This window comes from Phytophthora infestans, genomic scaffold, assembly GCF_000142945.1.
Source record: "Phytophthora infestans T30-4 supercont1.52 genomic scaffold, whole genome shotgun sequence".
Taxonomy (NCBI): domain Eukaryota; phylum Oomycota; class Peronosporomycetes; order Peronosporales; family Peronosporaceae; genus Phytophthora; species Phytophthora infestans.
In genome coordinates, this window is record NW_003303707.1 from 142532 (window position 1) to 149578 (window position 7047).

A 7047-nucleotide genomic window follows, 5' to 3' on the forward strand; every position below is an offset into this window, starting at 1 on the left:
CCTGTGAGTCGACCGATGATTCAAGATGAAGATCCGTCCTAGATTCCATTGCCGCCGACGCCCCAACGACTCGTTCGTACTCCTCCGACCAAGCGTGGAGCTGAGCGTGGTGCCTTTGGCACTACCGAAGCTTCACCGTACTTTCAAGACTCGCACATGGTTACGCCACGTTCGGAGAGCCGTATGCAACGCATTTACGCAAGTAACGAGAGTTCGTTCGGTCGCCGAGGCGGTGCGCGAGCCCCCAAAGGTGGTGCCGGACGTCGTCAAGTCGACAGCGATGGTTCGTCCAGTGACGATGACATTTTGGTGCGTACATTCGACGAGGAAGATCCTCAACTCGAGTTGATGCGTCAGATGAATGAGCTAGCGACGCTGAACGACGTAGACCCGACACCGAGGATTGAAATGGCTTCGCACCGACCGCTGGATCGCATCACGCCGTTCTCAGGCTCTCGCAACAAGAGCGAGAACTGTATGCAGTGGCTCCGTGGGTTCGTCTATGAAATGACTGGAACCCACACAGATGCCGATAAATGGTGCATTCCATTTGAGCTAAGTCTCCGGGACGGAGCCATTCATTGGTTCCGTCAGCTTCCGAAGAAGACGAAGCGCAAGTTGGAAGCTGCTGAGCGACGCGTTCATCCGCTACTACTGCTCGCAGTTCACGCAGACGGCACTGTCGCGTTACTACTCCGCCAAGCGGCAACGTAATGAACATCTGTGCGACTACATAAACAGGCTGAATGGCTATGCTCGGACCGCCCGTCTACACTTCGAGAAGAGTGGTCGCGACGCGAAAGAACACGTACAGCAGTTCCTGGCAACATGCGATGATGACAAGCTGGCGGAGAGTCTCTACCACGCTCGAGTCGCCGACATTCACGAGCTCGAAGAGATCATCGAAGATGTTCTCAAGGGCATGGAGAGGATGGCCAAGCGTGACAGTGAGGACCAATACTCTAAGAGTCGTGATACGCGACGCGACGATGGGTACGCCCGCAACAACCGGCGTGATGACCGTCGCCGCGATGACAACCGCAACAAACCAAGAGTGACACTCATTGAAGCTACGGTGGATGACTACTAGCTGAATTAGAAGGTCGTGAAGCTGCTCAGGGAGGCACCGAGTATTCAAACGAGATCCGAACGCTGAGACAGTGTGCCAGAATGAGTACAACAACTTCAGCCGTATAATACGGATGGTGATTTTACATTGGACTGAAAACGAACGTATACCTGGCCGTGGCTAGCGAAAACGAAGCGGCGTGGCAGCTGTGGAAGGCACTTACGCACTTTCGGAACAAGCTTCAGCCCGCGTGGAAACACGCCTGATTGGGCGAGAAGGGGTTACATTCCAAGATCGCCGAGGTGGTGACCGTGGGTTCAATCAGGACCAACGCGGTCGACGTGACTTCAACCGCGACAGCCGACGCCCACAGTACGGACCATGCGCGGTGTGCGGTGGCATGAGTCACTCCGCCCACTACTGTAACAAGCGATGCAAGTTCTGCAAACAACTCCACGATGCTGGACAATGCGAACTTTTCCGCAACTTCCAAGACCTTGCCAAATTCGTGCGCACTAAAGGCACGAAGAAGGAACTCCCGCCAGAGCTCAAGGCCGTCGTTCAAGAACGTCATTTAAAATAGGCAGCCCGCCAACTACAACTGGGTTGGTCCCTATCGGGCTGCCACAGTTAACCGAGCCTTCAATGGAAGCAGAGTGTATCTTTGCTTTCATGGGGCAGAGTGAATGGCCTGATAAATACGTAACAAGTGTGAACACGACGGAAAATGAAAAGGAGAGGAGTAGAATCCTCGGTGGAGGTGTTGGAGAGAGAGTGGAGTGTGCTGATGCTAATGAGGGCACCAGCGAGGGTTCGTTCGGCTTGGTTTCGAGTGCAGCGCGAGACGAGCCCAAGAGTCACTCCAAGATGATGAAGTTGAACCCTGGCGAGAGACAGGGGTGGTGGTCGGCCAAGAAATTCGACCGACGGATCAGAAGGAGAGCTCTGGTTCAAGACGCTGTGAACGACCAGCGAACGGGGACCCTCCTCGACACGGGAGCGAACGTTAGTGTGATCACTGACGCCTTTGCCAAGAAGTTGCGACTCCGAGATGTACCCGATCACGGACGCCGCATTGACATTCAAGGAATCAGCGAAAGCAAGGTGTCTACGACGCGACGAGCGTGCGTCAAGATTACGCTTGGATGGGAGATGGTGTACGAGTTCGAGATGTGGGTAATGGCGCATAGTGCAGGCGTCGACGTGGTACTCGGGACCGACTTTATGATCCCAGCTGGGATCCGGTTGGACCTGTTTCACGGCGCGGCGCAATTACCGCACGAAGCTCAAATCCCACTGATCAAGACCAAGAACATGATCGGCAGCGAAGAATACGGCTCCCATGTTAACGCCGGGCCACCCGAGCGTTTGGACATTCGTGCGCACGAGTGGCGAGAATATCGACTAGCGAAGCGTCATGTCGGGCTGGAAGAACACGTACTGTGGGTTCGTCGAACGAACAAGTTAATCCCGTCAGTGACGAGGTTTCGACGTGGACGGTCTCAGAGCGATTGACCAACGTGTCTGATCGAACTGTGTACCTACCAGCACACGACTCGATCGCGATGTGGATTCCAGATGGGGATTTGCCACAAGGTGACGGCTATGTGTGTCTGGAGTCCAAGAAGTACCAAGACTGGTAAGTGTTGGCCTACGAAGGTTGTAGAGACCGCGAGCTCTTTCAGCGTGAATGTAAAATTTACGAACAATGGCTTGCAACTCAGCCTTCGGTAGTTGATCGACCGGACTGTCCAGAACCCAGTGGGGTGCTAGCACGACCTCTAGAAGACTCGCTAGTGAATTCTAGTGATCGTCTGACGTGTGCAGAGGGTTGGGCACTCATCCTGGAAGAACGTGAACGAGTGGAAGCCTGTCTGGCGTCTGGGGCGACAGCCGGGGATTCGGCTGACGGTCAGCCTTCCGAAGAACCTTTGGACACGTACACGACAACCCATGGCGGAAGCAATAACGTGAACGAAGCCTCGGTAGTGCGTACACACGAACTACTGAGGCCGGTAAACGTGGAACATACGCCAACGAGTGTTCGTGTCCAGTCAGGGGTGACCACGGAAGCGACAAGTAACAGCACTGGATTAAATGGAGTCACCTGTTTTGACGAAGTTGTCCCGGCCTTGTGTGCCACCAAATCAGCGAACGAGACATCGGTGGTCGATCCAAAGGATGCAGGCATCGCGCTGAAGGTGTTGGGTACGGCAATGAGTGTTCATTGCGAGATTGGTGCGAATGCCGAACTGTCAAGACAACAGCCATCCGAAGAGCTGAACAAAAGTCAACAACCCAATATGTTGGTGGCCCGCGCATTCAATATTGCAAACGCCGACTCGGCAGATGGCCCAGAGATGGGAAACCAGGATGAGAAGGAAGCAACTCGTAGAATAATTATTCGAAAAATGAAAAGATTGGGATTTCTTTGGATACGGGTTTTTCCGGATACCCCTGTTACTTCAAAACCTACAGAAAATCGTATGGGTAAGGGGAAAGGCGCTGTTTCTTTTTGGGTAGCAAAAGTTAAAAAAGGCCAGATTCTATATGTTAAAAGAGAGCGAAATAGGCGTGAATTAAACTTGGTTTAAATATGTTAAAGAGAGCGGAATAGCATGAAATAGACTTGGGTTAACTATGTTAAAAGATAGCGAAATAGCGTGAATTAGACTTGGTTTAAGTATGTTAAAGAGAGCGGAATAGCATGAAATAGACTTGGTTTAACTATGTTAAAAGAGAGCGAAATAGCATGAAATAGACTTGGTTTAAGTATGTTAAAAGAGAGCGAAATAGCGTGAATTAGACTTGGTTTAAGTATGTTAAAGAGAGCAGAATAGCGCGAATTAGACTTGGTTTAAGTATGTTAGAGAGAGCAGAGTAGCGTGAATTAGACTTGGTTTAAGTATGTTAAAGAGAGCAGAATAGCGCGAATTAGACTTGGTTTAAGTATGTTAGAGAGAGCAGAGTAGCGTGAATTAGACTTAGTTTAAGTATGTTAAAGAGAGCGGAATAGCGTGAATTAGACTAGGATAAAGTATGCAAAATGAAGCTGAGGACTTTGTGAAAAAATGCGAAGTTGTTTGCTGTTCTAATTGTATGGGTTTGGAGATGTTTTTGGCTTGGATTAATAACAGGCAGGAAGCGCGAGGAAACGCAGCGAATATGGACGCGTACGCGGAAGGTGACGGCGGAGGAAGCGCGGATATGGAGGTGAAAATGGTGAAGGTGATGGCGCGAGGAAGGTGACGGCGCATGGGTGTGAATATGGAGGTGATGAAAGGTGACGGGAGGAAACGCATGATGTATATGACAAGTTGGTGTCGTACTTAAGCGGAGCGCGCGCTGTGCATGTATGAAGACTAAGTGCGAATAGTGCCTAAGTTCGTATGTTATGGACTAAGTGCGGTATTTTATCATTAAGTTCGCGTTAGAGGACCCCCCAAAATGAACATTTTCTTGCGTCTTGGGAAGAGTATTGTAGAGTGCCCCGTAAAACTTTGTGGTGTTAAGTATGATACTAAAACACACTAACTGCCCTAAGGATTCACGTCGATTTCATTCTAGGAGTCGAGATATGTTATTTTAAGTTTTTGGGATGTCATGGATGCAAATCGTTTGCTACAGGCTCAAGAACGCACTTTTTGTATACCATGTTATTTTAAGAAAATGTCCGTTTCGATGCGCTCTTCAAAAATGTTCGACTTGCGAACCATGATTTTCTGCGTCTGTGCCACGTAATTCAGCAAAAAGAGCATGTAATGGAGTGAAATGAGAGGGTGTGTCATCTCTAAAGTAAAATCTTTAAAAGAGCATAACTTAAGAACGGCTGGGAATAGGTGGCCGTTCTTTTTACCATCATGTGCGCCTAAAAAAAGTACACTATCGTGACAATCGATATCGGTCGATATGGTATAAATTGATAAAGTTATGCTCGATTATGTACGCGAAAACAGAAAAAGGGCGCTGGTGACAAAAAAAGTACTAACGATTCTGTTATTGTTTTGATATTCTGTCATCCCAGACTCTTGCGCATCTGGTGACCTATTTTTTATTCGCCAGTTCCGAGAAAAGTGTCGTTTCGATGCGTGGTGGGCCCGGGATGACAATTCGAGTTGAGTTGGAAGTTCATGTGAAGTCCTGGAAACAAGAAAAAAAGAAGATCCACGCTTCCCTAACTCAAAAAGTCATTAGAAACCGAGGGTAGCTTGTATGGAGACTTTTGTTCCTCGTGCGCTAAAACGCCGAATTAAATTTTTTATCTATACTTAACAGGAAAAAAGTTGCCTCCTTCGCGATATATAGGCAAATAAAGAATGGGTGCTATCATTTCGGGACAAAACAGGTGAAAATTTAGGTCGAAAAAAGTGTTTATAGACAAGGCATTTGAATTTAGCCAAAATCTGACTTGACCACGGGAATGCGCGCATAAAAGCACCCCTAGGGCAGTTTTTATACGGAGCAGTCTCATTTGCTTCCTGGATGTGCAGGGCCAAACATGGCCAAAAGTGGTGATTTTGGCCGTCCAAGGTGTCCATTTTCCGCGAAAATGGCGTTTTTTGGCGTCACTAAAAAAATCATTGCGAAGCCACTACTGGAGATATGCTTGTAAAACTTTGGGAGCGGTCGTGCGAACACATGCGCCAAGTTTTCTGCTAAAGTCTGCAGGCCAGATCTGCCGGGCGGCACATAAAACCGGAAAAAACCACCTAAAAAAAGAGCATGCCAAACAAAGTCTCACATTTCGCTGAATAACTTTTGATCTAGAAGAGTTAGACAAATTCTGATTGCGGGAACGGCTCCGCCGTGTGTTTTTACATATGTCTATGTCCCGTAGATAAAAAGTACATGTTGCAAAAAAAGTACATGTTGTACATAAATCTACCTTTGATATTCGGATTCCCCGTGAAAAACTACGCCTAGGCCGCAGGGTTACAAAGACGAGTCATTGCACTTATGCCCTTTTATAGACGCTTTTAGAAATCGGCCAAAACAGTATTTATTAATTTAGACAGTGTTCCGCTGACATGTCGCATGCTGCGATATGTCCACGTGAAAGAGCACCGAAAAGCACCCCTAGAACACCCTTCATACCCGTTCTAACGGTTCTCTTTCATCTTCATAATAATCAAATTAAAGAACACCATACAAAAAACAAGATCTCGTGTGTAGTGGCTCGCCAGGCATACTAAAACCAAGATGTCGTGTGGGCACATGCCAGACATCATATCTTGCGTTGCAAACACACGCAAAGTCGGTAAACAGCTCAAAACGGGCTAAAAAGTAGACAGCACCCGGACTTCCCGGTGGTCACCCACCCGAGTACTACCCGAGCTTGAGGCTGCTTAACTTTCACAGAGCAGACGGGATATGGTGCTTTCAGCCTAAGATGGCCGTCTACATTTGACTTTGACCGACACACCTATTAGTGTTTATCACTCGTATACATTGGTACAACACATTTACACACTCACATGTCCACATACGTGGCCATAGACTGCACACGATGGCCCCCAATACCCCTTCTGGCCCTCAGAATTGGCTGGGTGGATGGCTACACTTTATATAGTAACAAAACAAAAAGGGGGGTGGTGTGGCGCACTCCAATACAAACGTGTGGCCAGCAGCTCACTCCTACAACGCAGCATACGTATTCTCTCCGATAGGAACCCCACACAGACCGACACCTTCATACACAGCAGTGCAGATAGCCGCCGCACCCCATATTTGCGCATACGCGGCCTGGAAACAATGTTAAACCACCAAAGTGGCCATTTACGACTTGCACAACCATACCTACGCTTCCTATGCGACATGACATGTGCACGTACGCGTCTTAGGCAATATGAACACCTTCGACACCTTCATACATGCACAGCGCGCGCTCCGCTTAAGTACGACACCAACTTGTCATATACATCATGCGTTTCCTCCCGTCACCTTTCATCACCTCCATATTCACACCCATGCGCCGTCAC

At 48.6% G+C, this 7047-nt stretch overlaps 1 non-coding gene across 1 annotated transcript; it reads right to left on the reverse strand.

Annotated features, from left to right (window-relative positions):
- Positions 1–6349: 6349 nt before the first annotated feature.
- Positions 6350–6463, reverse strand: PITG_33099. The gene has a single exon (XR_009934493.1). It is a non-coding gene; the product is annotated as an 8S ribosomal RNA (ribosomal RNA).
- Between the last annotated feature and the right edge of the window lie 584 nt (positions 6464–7047).